The following is a 13849-nucleotide window of genomic DNA, read 5'->3' on the forward strand; positions in this document are numbered from 1 at the left end:
TCAGTAAGATGCAACGGGGTGGCCCTTTATTCCACAGTCTGGCTGCCTGACCATCTTTGGGGCGGGGGGGGGGGGGGGCGGGAACACAAATCATCTCTGAAAATGCATAACTTTGCAAAGCCATAACTTTCCAGACTTTCCCTGGGTAGTCCATCGATAAAATTGATAATCGATAACATTCAATAACAACTGATAAAACTTAGACAATGATATCAAAAATCGTTAAAAATCGATAATAGGATTCGTTGTGACTAATGGATAATTATCGATTTTTCACTTAGCGTTATCAATTTTATTGATAAATATCGAATTTAAATATATCAAATTTATCGATTCTAGCAAAAGATACAAACAAGCGAAAAACCACTCATAACGACTTCCTCAAATGGTTGTCAAAATGAATAAAATGTGCTACGACTTTTCTTAAGTTTCAAAAAAAAAAAAACGATAGTTGAATAATGACAAAAATTCAATGTGCAGAGAACGGCAATCATATTTACTGTCATCCTGTTCATACAGTGGAATCCCTATTTTTCAAACTTCCAAGGGTAACAAGAATTGGTTCGAAAAAATCAGCTAGTTAAAGAAATCGGGGTACATGTTGAATTTGTGTCTGACTGAGTGGAGGGAAATGATTTTAGTTCTAAGAATCGAGAGCTTTGGAAAATCAAGCAATATGAAAAATTACAATTCCGTTTTCCTCTCGCCCTCCAAACCCCCCACCCCCGCCCCCCGAGCCCTAAGAGTGAACTTCAAGACTTGAATGTATAGAACTGTGACTTCGACTACCACGTCTCCAGGACTTTCTCCACTTTTCAAAATGGCAGGTGGGAGAATACCCTGGGCAAGGCTGAACTAACACCCTTGCTGATTGGCCCTGAACAGGCTGAATGGTTTAAATACATCCTAAAGAAATATGGCGAATGTGGCGAGGGGCTAAGCCACAATTAAGATTCCAGGAGGTTTAACGTAACCTACACGTATGAACAATATCTCAGATTTATCCAGGCTAAATAAAGATAAGATTAGTCTAATATTACAAGGTCTGAAATTATCAACTTCGAAATCAACAATTTCAATTCAAAAAACAGGTTCAAGACTATGCTGCGTGTGTAATGTGTTTTAATTTGACCACATCTGTTTATCGTCTTTTACAAGATTTTCAGTACGCCATTCCTCGACATTGCCGATAGTTAAACGATAACTATTTTGTAAAAAGACATGGAAATTGCATGCTCTATTTTTCTCCACATTAGAGGAAATGGGTAATCCATAAACAAAGCCTAACAAGACAAAAGATTTGCCTGGCCAAATACCTAATCAGGTCAGATTATGTAGCTTGCCTAGCTGTTATTTCCAATCCTGGTTATATTTTAAAATTTATAACATACTGACAGTATTGTAGGAAAACAATATTGATATATATATATATATATATATATATATATATATATATATATATATATATATATATATATAAAACCGTCGCGCAACCATAGTAAAACATATTAAAGCTATTAAAACACTCTCTGGTTGAAAATTTAGCTTTAAATGAGCTTTTGGCTGCCAACCTGCATCCTTAAATGAATGATCAAAAAGATGCCAATCATTGAATATACAACCAAAAGTGTGAAATAATACAGAATAAAAGTGCATATTTAAAGTGGCGACAACAAATGGGAAATTGGATAATTAAAAGATACTAATTTAAAAAAATAGCAGACTGTTTTGGTGGTGGTCTAGATTTATTGTCTGCTTCATTAGTCATGGCACTGTGCCATGACTCGAGAGTTATTTTGCACACAATAATCATCTTTGTCAATTACTTAATTAGCATTTATTTATCAAAGCTGATTTGATGATTGTTGAACCATGCATGGTTTGAAAACATTTGAAAGGAGAAATGTTGCAAGCTTGACATTTCTGATAAAATGCTCTTTTTTTCGTGTTTGGAACAAACTTTGTCTACGAGATTTCCTGCAATGACATTACTTGGAGTTATAAATTAAAGGAGGAACAAGCAAATGCCTCCAAAAAAACTCTCAAGTCATGGTACACTGCCATGACTAATGAAGCAGACAATAACTCTCGACCACTGCTTAGAAAATTATGCAATTATCTTAAATTTATTTAGTCTCTTTCTATTATCCAAATTCCTTTTTCTGTCACCACTCTAATTATGCATTTTTATTGTGTTATTTCACACTTTTTGTTGCATATATTCATTTATTCGCATCTTTTTGACCATTTGTTAAGGCAGCCGAAAAGTCACTTTAACCTAAATTGATAACCAGAGAAAGTTTTAACAATAATTTTGAAATATTGATATAGTCTTGAGATTTAATCCTTATCTAATCACGACAATTAACATTTACCTTGAACAGTATTTTCTGCCTCTTTCTCCTTAGACTTTAAGGTCAATATGGTGTAATCTTGAAACAACCAGGTTGACAATGAGAATGCACCTAGCAATTAAAGATGACATTATTAATATTAAGATAGTGTAAGGAAAATTAAATACAGTTTACTGTGATCCAAACTGAATATTTTTCAGCACATGTTGTGCATGGTTCAATTTAATTTACTGACTCTAGAAATGTGGTATGTGGTGTACAGGAAATAATGTGGAAGGACTCTTAAGTACAAAAGTGAGAGGTAAAGTCTGCATTGGTATCAGCTAAAGACTATCCTAGGGTTTCCAGGGTTCAAGAAAAAAAAAACAAAAAACAAACTTGGCAATCCATCTTGGCTATCAGACAAGTAGCTCTCATGCAAATTTTGCTTGCCCTAGGCAAGATTTTTTTTTTTTCTTAGTTGGCAGATCACTTGCCTCAAGATCCTATTGAGCAAGTGAGAATGAAAATGTACTTGCCCCACAGGAAATTCTACTTGTTCTGGACGGCACGTTTTTCGAGCCCTAGTTTCCACAGCACAAAGCGACTAGGAGTACATACATACTTTATTTAATATACTTGTTTATTTCTACTTCCCCTCAATGGGATGCATGCTAGTCCACTACAGGGTTTACAACAGTGATGGAGATATAAGTGACACACAGTGCATGCAGAAGTAATGACGTTTAACAACGTCTTGGTTATCCTGGACTAATAAATGTACAGTATAAGGTAAATAAAAGTGACTAATTGGTACAAAATGTGTGGTGTGAGAGGAATTAGCAGGAGAGAACCATAGTGAAGAAATGGGTGTGAGAGCACAGAGTGGTGGGAGAAAGAAAAATCTCCCCCGTTGGTGCTTTTTCTCGGCTGTGATCTATAGATCCATTCAATAAATTAAAAATTCTTGCCTTCCCTGATTTTAAATTATGAGCCATTTAGCCATATTTGCTGCATTGCAGACCCATTCACAACTTTAAAGTCACAGCTATATTTAGAAATCACGTGACCAGAAAAAAAAAACATAAAATGTCACAGCTTACATTTCTAGGTAGCAGGGAGGTTAAGCAAGGCACGACGGCGACAGCATAGACTGTTCACAGTCTCTCTACTTACGCACGCAATGAGAACACCACCAAACAAAAGGTTTAAATGAGCAAAACAATAGCTTTGCATGTGCATTATAAATCTTTGTAAATTTCGTAGCCGTCCTCTATAAAACAACAACATGAAATGACCAAGTTTTGGTAATTTACAATTCTTTGATGACAATGTTGCCCGCATGTAAGAACCTACACTTTTTGAAGTCTGGCAAAATAGTCTTGTATATTTTTGCCACACCTACAATAGTTATTGGCATTTTAGGGCAAGTAGGTTCTTATTACATTGTAGGTTCTTAATTTCTATGAAGGAGATATTATAGTTGTTGATTACCAGAAAAATAAATAAACTTTGGTTTGGTCCTTAAATATACAGTGTTTATTCACAACTGTATCATGATAAGTCTAACACAACTGATTATGCAATGTTGTCTCTGTAACAAGAGTTCATAAATTTAACCGTAAGAACCTGCTTGATCTCACTAGGCTTAAGACTGGTTCTTATATTTTTGGGTTTTAAAATACAATAATCTTGGATTTAGGATTGTTTCATTCAGTCCCTACATGTTTTGTGTAGACTATATAATTACCAGTATATTGTTGAGTGAGATGGTACAAATCTAAAATGCAGATTCCTACTACTGTGGTCATTATATATAGTCTCTTGGAAACCATTTCCTGTCTGAATATAGTCAAAGTTACTTGTTTACACAGATGAGGTTTGTGATGCTGAATATGTGAAGTAAGGCCAATACGTTTAACAATTTCAGTGTCCTACAAAGAGAATAACAAAGGGTATAAATGAAAATCATAATTATACTTTATTAATATTATTCTTTTTCTTTTTGATATAACTATAACATTATTATTATCAAAATAATAATTACCCCATTGTTAAATATACCACACGCACCACCTCACCCTTGCAGTAAATTGAACCACACTTTATTCCCAGATATTGCATCCTTTGCTCTTTATTTGTTATAAAGATGTACCCAATATCACGAACATTATAGGTGCTCCATTTCCAGCAAATTGCCATGGATATCTTGTCAATGAAATGTATAAAAGCTCATAAATTATATCAAAAGTCAATTAAAAGACCTGCATTTAGCGACAGAAAGTCCCAGGATTTATTTCCACATCATTAGCAGTAAAGTAAAGTCATAAACGTAGCGTAAAAATACCGAAAGTTATTTATTACAAGTGGAACATTCTTTAAACCTAATGTTGGAAGAATTGGAAGATATATCTTATCGCTGCCATGTAAAAAGATAAGGCGACTTGAAACAGTGTGAAACACAACTTCCCTCTCACAGCATTTCCTTTTTTGGGCTTTCGTTATCATAATTTCACGGTAGAGAATAAACTATGATAGGACGGTATATATGAAAATTTAAGCAAAATAAAGATTTCAGACAGCTCACCTTTTTGATCCTGCCAAGAAACTGCTGTTACCATGGTTTCCTTCCAATCTGGTTCCGGGTCTCAACAGCTGTGACTCACCTTTTCGATGATCTTGAGCTAATCTCAATTTCCACATCAATTTTGTAGTTTGTGAATCGGATGAGTTTGTTAGCAAGCTCAGATTTATCGGATAAGGTAAAGCCGCTCAAGACATCTCCGGTCTGTTTTTAACAGCTATGAATAAAACGTACTTTGCCATAAACTTTGCCAACACTAACCTCGAATTTGTTGCCAGGCTTCTGCTTTGGTGCCATGTGTCTAGTTCTCAGTGCTCTTCGCTTCGAGGGGATAAATCGATCAAGAAATCCTCGGAACTCCGACATAGGGCGAGAGCTCGGCGACTGCCAGGGCGACAACCGAGGATTACGCGATAACGAATGACATCATCGCCCAAAAATTTTCTCATTCTTCTCAGTAATTTGCATAACTTTTAAATAGTTCTTGCATCATAAAAGTTTGGTCTTTACGTTTCTTTTGGGTTATAGTAGTAATTTCGTGGAAAAACCGCAGATTTTCAACGTTCCCCCAATATGCATCTCCTAACGTGTAGAATCGGTGGCCAGAAGGCCAAATAAGTTAAAATATACAAACAAATTTTCATAGACAAGATATTTCCAAACACTTCTTATGCAGACAATGTCTGCATGACTGATGCATGGTCTGTTTGCGTTTTGTATGCATAATCTTCTAGCAAGTTTTAAAATTTCGCAAATGGCTAAAAAATGAAAGCCTATCAACATAGCTGGAGAGAACGCGCTTATCATCGTTAGTAAAATACATGTAGCCTAGTTTAAGAGATGTGTCTTGCAAAATAGCATATAAATAGTTCTACAAAGCCGGGAAAATTTACGTGTCTATGCCGGGGGCATAAAGCGCTTGAAATTTCATAACTTTGCGAATACGCACTAACTTTGAAATTTTTTTAGGAAAGACTCACAAACTTGGCTAATAATAATAATAATAATAATATATTTATATAGCGCCGATCCACTATTTGTCCATGGCGCTTTACATAAAATAAAACAATATTTAAAAAGCTAAAAAAGGGGAGGGAAAGAAAAAAAAATAATAATAATAATAATAATCTAAAAAGTTACTCATGTTCTTTTCAGCAGTATCGACAGATTATGGCCATTATTAAAACTCAGAATACAGAAAACAGTCTGGAATGGTCTCATAGCCTGATCATGGAGCGCTACGTCGCTTGATTTCCCCTTGTCCTAATTTTATAACGAAATACTACGTCTTATGAAGTGATGAAAGACAACGCATTTCGTAAACTGTGTATTATAAGTTCCTTGATAGAATACGGAGCTGGAAAAGTTCTTAAACGGGGATGGAACCAGAAATTGCAGACTCGATTGATCAGTTTACAATGACACTGCATATTTACATCCGCTCACTGAAATACTGTCTGGTCGCATTTCTGGCGTTGCTAACCAATATACACCCTAGAAAAATGCAACGGAGATTAACGCCCAGTTCAGACGTCGTGCTTCTGTCGTGCCGAACTAAATAGCAATTAGGTTTGACTGTAGCACGGCTGGAAAACAACTCTGATTCAGACGTCGTGCCAGAGTCGAACCAAATTCTGGATATTCTGATGCCTCGTAGCAATTCTCCTCCTAACTCCCCGTGGGAACGTAATCTCGCCAAAATACATTAATATAATTTATGAATTTTGTTTAGCGCGGCAGAAGCACGACGTTTGAATCACTGCCGTGCCAGAGTCGTGTAGCACGGCAGAACTTGTCGAACTTAATTGCTCGCCGAACTTAATTTAAAAGTTTGATTCAGACGCCGTGCTTCTGCCGTGCTTTTGTCGAACTTAATTCCTGAATTTAGTTCGGCACGGCAAAAGCACGACGTCTGAACTGGGCCTAAAAGACTCATACAAACAAACGTAAAGAACTAATTACCTAACAACGAAATGCCTTCCTTTGGGAATACGGATTCGGGAATACAAGATCGTTGAAGACGCTACAACCTTCCGCGGTTCCGCCACACCTTCACTGCACTATCGACATCAACTGGATCTTGTTAATGCCTCCGAACGCCCTTAAACTCGTCAACGTTTTCTGATTGGAGGATAACGTGTCATGTGTAAATGGGTTAAAAAAAACTCGCAATAAATTTGTTAGCCTGGGTATATACGCGTGTTGGCGGTATTTTAAGCTCGAGTGCTTTTCGTGTTAAACATGGCGGCTCCGCCACCAACCCCCCCCCCCCCTCCCCTTTGGGGAAATGCCATATAAAGAGGACGGGCGTGCTCGTCTGAATTTTTGAAAAGGATTCCTGAGAGGTACTAAGATGCTGTTTTGTGGGCGTGGCTTGAATTTTTTTTTTTTTTTTTTTCACCCTATGGCCTAGCCTGAATTGTCAGTCATCTCCCATCCTCGGCCTAATTCCCCGGGATTAGGCTGAGGGGGAGAGATGACTGACAAATATCCCTAAATTTTCTAAATATCTTAATATTTTATAAAGATACCAAGAAATATCCGGAGGTCTGCCTTGCGTGGTTCAAAGAGGTAAACTTACGTCTCTCATAAAGTGACGAAACCTTTTTCTGTAACTGATTTTTTTTTTCTTTTTCACAAAAAAGACAGGGAGCCCTCGCAACCGTTTAGAATATTAATAAGAGATCAACCTACGTTATCGCGCGTGTTTTGTGTTCTGTGGCGGCCATTTTGAATTTTTAATACGCGGTCTGCTGGTGCGAAGACTGGAGCCGAAACTACGGAAATTGCTCGGAGCCTGCTCGGAGCTTGTTATCTTCGGTGAACGATCGGATCCTCCGAGAATTTGCGAATTTTCCCGTCCGTTCTAGGCTACTAAAATTTCGGTTCCAGACCTCACACTAGTAAACCGCGTATTTACTAGTAGCAATCAGAGATTAGTGAAGTGCGTTCGGTACCCGGGGGAAGGAAGGGGGTACTCTAGGGATTTGTGAATAGGTGTGTTGCCAGGAACACATCTATGATTCAGTTAGTATTTGGACATCTGATTGTAGGCTTGGTACCAATACCTTCCCTATTAATATTTCATACTAAATAATATTCCATACTATGTTTAATAAAAAATCAGTAACTCAATTCTTTTTATATCAAGATCCCAGACTAATTTGCCAGATCCTGATTCCTATACCCAAAATAGACTCCTGGAAAAGCATACCCTTGACAGCAGCGCATACCAAAGCCCATTTATGTCATTCCCCTTCCAGGGTTTTCCAAGTTGTGTATTTTTCGGGGTATTGTCTAACTTTTGTGTCCTTTATTGGCATCAAATGTCACATTACTCTAGCAGGCGCATCGTTTAGTAAGGTTAAGTACTGTGTATAACTATAGAAAAGAATAACAGTGCATTAAACTTTATATTTCCAAATATGAGCGTTTTTAACTAAAGTTTACATGCAAGCTTACACCCGGCTTACATAAATTAAGAGCCTATTGAGCTGACCTGCTTGCGCAGTGAAATCAGTCAAATTCTTAATTCCATGAGCGGTGTGCATTTTCATTTCCTTTTCGACGTTTGTTGCACTACATAGGAATATTTGCTGTTTTTCCCAAGGTCAATGAGGTTGTGTTGATTTATTCGAGCTATTACGTTCGAGCCTTGCAACTTTATTCTCACAGAGAAGTAGAATCGCCGAGAAAAGCAGCTGACTCCTGAAGGACGACACAGATCACAAATCGATATGTTACCCACGCAGTTTCGGAGAAAATACGGCACTACACAGCTTTCTGGTGCTTAGATAGGTACCCTTAGGCATTTTAGCATGTAACAGTTCGAATAAATCAACAAAACTTCACTAACCTTGGGGAAAACTGCCACGATTCCTACGTAGGACAACGAACGAAGAAAAGCACATGGAAATGCACGGGTAGCGCTTTCATGTAAAACCTCACTATTATTCAAAGTGAGGCATCACATCAGACCGAGGCCATGTGTGCCACATAGCCAGTCCAAGACGGCGTCCAAAAAGCTACGGGTGCTCGCACATTTTGGGAAATTACTGAAAAAATTGAGATAAGCTTTCAATTCGTGCAAATCATACTAACAAGAAAAAATATATCTGTTTGATTACGCGCGTAGAAACAAAGTCCGTTTATCGATCGATGGCCGATTGTATTTAAAAAATTAATCAACCTTCCACGGCTTTTACCTGTAGAGTGTACGAAACGCCTTTTAAACCTTTTTATTAAGCATTTGCGTAGTCAAAGAGCCATTGAGTCTAAATATATTTGTTGAATTACGCACGTCGAAGTGTTGTTCACTCCCATAGCAACAGAAAAATTGATTCTTTATGACTGCGACCATTTATTGCTTTTCGAAATCGTATGAAAAAACTTCGGGCGAACTAACTTTTGGTCGGGGAGAATCGACTTTTTTAGCAGCGACACGACGTTGAGTTGGGGCGAAGCGGTTCGGGGCAAAACGGACGTGGAGCGAAACGACCTGTTACCAAAGAACGCCCGTAGGCAAACTTAACAAAAAGGTCGTTCTGGTATACCAGGATCTGGTATGCCCTCTGATTGGTTAATTTTGACAGGATATGTCAATATTGGAGCGTTACTTGCACAAATGAGAAATGCGATATGGCGGTCAGTGTAAAATGGGATTGATGGGCCTACACGACTTATACGGTCCGCAGCATTTGTACATTTACCGTTCTCTTCTCGGTCTCTCGACCTTTCTTTCTTTCAAGCGTGTTTACGACGGGCTCTTTATGTTGTGTTATTAGGGCCCGGTTGTTTGATTAGAAGTATTTACAAGTACAATAAGTTGCTTCTTTTCACGGCTAAGTTGGCGTAAGTACCTTTTGTTAAATTTGCCCAAGGGCGTTCTTTCGCTTTCTCTCGCCGCGCTTCTCCCCAATTTCTCCACTCGCCGTTCTTTGCGATGCACCCCAACTGACCAGAGTTTGGTCCCCTCAGATTTGTGGTCAATTGATGATACATGGCTCCGGAGTTTTATGGCGGATAATTTACATAGTGCCTGGGCCAAAATATGCTTTCTTTTTGATGCCCCGAGTATGTCAAGTTATAGAGATTTTATGGTGCCCCGAGTATGCCAATTTACAGAGATTTTGCAGAGATTCTATGGCGCCCCGAGTATGTCAATTTACAGAGATTTTATCGTACCCCGAGTATGTCAGTTTACAAAGATTTTATGGTGCCCCGAGTATGTCAATTTACAGAGATTTTGTGGTGTCCCGACTATATGTCAATTTACAGAAATTTTGCAGAGATTTTATGGTGCCCCGAGTATGTCAATTTACAGAGATTTTACGGTGACCCGAGTATGTCAATTTACAGAGATTTTGCAGAGATTTTATGGTGCCCCAAGTATGTCAATTTACAGAGATTTTACGGTGCCCCGAGTATGTCAATCTACACAGATTTTATGGTGCTCCGAGTATGTTAATTTACAGAGATTTTACTGTGCCCCGAGTATGTCAATTTACAGAGATTTTATGGTGCCCCGAGTATGTCAATTTACAGAGATTTTGTGGTGTCCCGACTATATATCAATTTACAGAAATTTTGCAGAGATTTTATGGTGCCCCGAGTATGTCAAATGACAGAGATTTTACGGTGCCCCGAGTATGTCAATTTACAGAGAGTTTGCAGAGATTCTATGGTGCCCCGAGTATGTTAATTTACAGAGATTTTATATGGTGCCTCAAATATGTCAATTTACAGAGATTTTGCAGAGATTTTATGGTGCCCCAAATATGTCAATTTACAGAGATTTTACGGTGCCCCGAGTATGTCAATCTACACAGATTTTATGGTGCTCCGAGTATGTCAATTTACAGAGATTTTGTGGTGTCCCGACTATATATCAATTTACAGAAATTTTGCAGAGATTTTATGGTGCCCCGAGTATGTCAATTTACAGAGATTTTACGGTGCCCCGAGTATGTCAATTTACAGAGAGTTTGCACAGATTCTATGGTGCCCCCAGTATGTTAATTTACAGAGATTTTATATGGTGCCTCAAATATGTCAATTTACAGAGATTTTGCAGAGATTCTATGGTGCGCCGAGTATATCAATTTACAGAGATTTTACACGATAAAGCAAAACTTGTAAAATCTTTTAGGTGGTAACTTTAGAAACATTCTTAGAAGATTTTGTTAAGTCTGTAAATTATGAGTGGCATACGCTTAATCTTGCTGCTACAATTTACAAACATTTTACAAACATTTTGAAATGAACAGAACTAAAAACTAAACAAAATGTTTGTAAAATAAATTTACAGACATTCTGTTTTTTAGTATAATAAGTACCAAGTCTGTAAATTCAGGATCAACAAACATTTCATAAAGTCTGTAAATGGGTCAAATTTTTCAGTGTCCCAACACTTTGCCCTAATGACAGAAGGAAAGTCTATTTTCAATTAAGGTTACTTCAAACCTTCGCGGGGCTATATTGGTCGATTTTGTTTGGTCAAGAAAATTAATGTCCACGAAGCACAAGTTTGCATACTGTGAACGCTAGGAGTTCTGTTATTTCATTGGCTCGCGGCTTTCAAGTTGACACATTCCTCTGTGAAGGCGTGATATATGTTTATAAATCTCTAGAAGGGTAAAACTCGCACTCGTTTTTCGAGAGAATCCCTTCTCTTTAAATGAATTAATAGGGTATGCAGATTTGACGGATCCAAAACAAAACATAATTTTATCGAATTTTACATTTTATAACCTTTCTGTTGATATATAGTTTGTGGGGGTTCCTTGAAAACAGCGCGCGTACGATTTTTTTTTTTTTTTCTGGAGGACTCCCGCGAAGGTTTGAAGTAACCTTAAAAGAGATTGCTTAAATTTTCACCAAAATGCAATCAAAAATCTTGAGTTAAGACATGTTCTTTACCATGCTAATTTCTTTCAAAACAAATGTGATGGCTTTAGCCAAATCAACAAGAGAACCATTCACCATTGATTTAAGTTTACACGGTACAGGCAGCCTACTTCTAGAGAAACTTAAAGAGAAATAAACAGTGAGAAAGATTTTCTAAAGCAACGCATTGGCATGTGTACATTGCACATTTCCGCTTGATCAATTCGTGTTTAAAATTTGGTGTTTCAAAGCAAATTAACATAGCAAACTAATGTCTATGGCCAGCTGGCTTGAGCTTTCACAGTTGCTGTGATATCTCACTTTTTTACCGACTTAATTAAGTGTAGATGTAGATGTAGATGTAGATGTAAAATGCAAAGCGCTTATGAATATTTTATATAATTAGCGCTATATAAATTTAATTATTACTATTATTATTATAATGCATTGTGGAAATTTTAGAGAGAATTTTCTACGATTTGACGACAATAAAATTCAGCACAAGCTTTCTTTGTAAAACTAATCTGGCATCGAAAGTCATTTAAATTCTTTCGCCCAACAAAACTTGAAAATGAGAGCTTTAACAAATCTCTGTTTGTGAAGTCTTACATACGAAATCCTTCTGTTCGAAAAACGTTATAAAGGTAATGGTTTTTTTCTGAGCTTCAATAAAGTAAGTTTTATCATATATTGGTAGCCTCTGACGAATTATTTCAGTCGGCCCTGGTTCTGGTTTTGCTCGAACGCTCGTCGCTGGATCGTCAATTGAACTCTTCAAGAAACAGCCGCTCGAAGGAAAGACTGCATCGTGCACAAATATACGCTTGTAACATTTTCCTTTAGGCCTCAGTCTTCTGTTCATTTCAGCTGATTATACGAAATAACGAAAGTGACAGAGATCGTTGTTAAAAGCTATTCACGTGTCCAAGTTCAGGAAAACGTAACCCACAAACCTGCTATTGAATAAGCGCATCTCAAACAGCTCAAAGCCAGGGTTTTTTTTTTTTCACTTTCTTCTCCACTCTCGCTTTTGTTCTTTTCTTTTGCCGAAGAGGCTGTGAAGGACAAATAGTTCAGCCACCAAAACCTTCAACCATGTGCAGTTTGTTTTCAATTCTTCGGAAAACTGATCGAAATATAAGCTTAACCAATTTTTGAGAATCGCTTTTACCGACTGCAATTTTCGTTTGTTGTCAGCTTGATATGTACATGTAGGTTAACTGAGCTGTTGGAAATTGTTTGTTTGCACCAGAAACTATTTACTCGCCGCGATCCAAGAATAATTTTGATGTGTCGCTTTGATTGATTTTTGAATGAACATTTTCGCACGGTTTATCGCGCCTTTGACTTCATGTAAGCCAGACGAGATTAAATATATATTATCTCAAAGGCCTCAATGTTATAAAAGAAATGGTGAGCGTGTAGTGTGTAACTATCGAGTTATGGATGCACTTGGGAGGATTGCTGAGCACTCAAGAAGCTAGAGTCACTATCGCCTCGTGCGACTCTTACGCTTCTTTCGCACTTAGCAACCTCCCGCGTGTATCCATAACGCGATATAGTTGCACGCTGCACGCTTACCATTTCTTAATTACTCAGCTTTTGTGAGTTATCTTAAATGAAATACGTTCTAAGCCATCTCAAGTTTGTTCAATTCCCTTTCCAACTCGGACCTTCTGGAACAAGTGATGGCAAAAAAAGGTAAGTTTGCTCATTTCGAAGCTACCTCTAAATTTTCAAGCGTTTTTTTGTTTTTCTTTTTTTTTTTTTTTTCAGTTTTCAATTGTTTCTTCCAAACCTCGATACCTTAGGCGAGAAAAAAAAAAAAAAACTTACGGACTCTTGTAAGTATTGGCTTAATATATTATTTTCCAAGAAAAAATAGCATTTATTGTAGTAATTTCAAGCTGACAGAAAAAGGGAGTGTGACAGCAGGTGTTGTCAATTTAAATGCTTAAGACAAGTAAGAGGCTCACGTATGCGGCTGATGATGAAGTTCTTGATTCTGAGGATTAGATTTCGGGTGGGCAACTAAAAAAAAAAATCC

At 37.4% G+C, this 13849-nt stretch overlaps 1 protein-coding gene and 1 long non-coding RNA gene across 3 annotated transcripts in view; one reads left to right on the top strand and one right to left on the bottom strand.

Annotated features, from left to right (window-relative positions):
• Positions 1–2725, bottom strand: part of LOC149096036 (somatostatin receptor type 5-like) — a 62562-nt gene extending 59837 nt beyond the window's left edge. For both annotated transcript variants that reach the window (XM_089281161.1, XM_089281162.1), the window contains exon 1: positions 2376–2725. The gene's annotated coding sequence lies outside the window, so the exon portion shown is untranslated. The remainder of the gene's footprint in view (positions 1–2375) is intronic.
• Positions 1–13849, top strand: part of LOC149096035 (uncharacterized) — a 263969-nt gene that overhangs the window by 62011 nt on the left and 188109 nt on the right. The gene's annotated exons all lie outside the window — the stretch shown is intronic.

The sequence above is a fragment of the Orbicella faveolata genome, unplaced genomic scaffold (assembly GCF_042242905.1).
Source record: "Orbicella faveolata isolate gen_17 unplaced genomic scaffold, um_ofav_v1 contig_48, whole genome shotgun sequence".
Lineage (NCBI taxonomy): Eukaryota > Metazoa > Cnidaria > Anthozoa > Scleractinia > Merulinidae > Orbicella > Orbicella faveolata.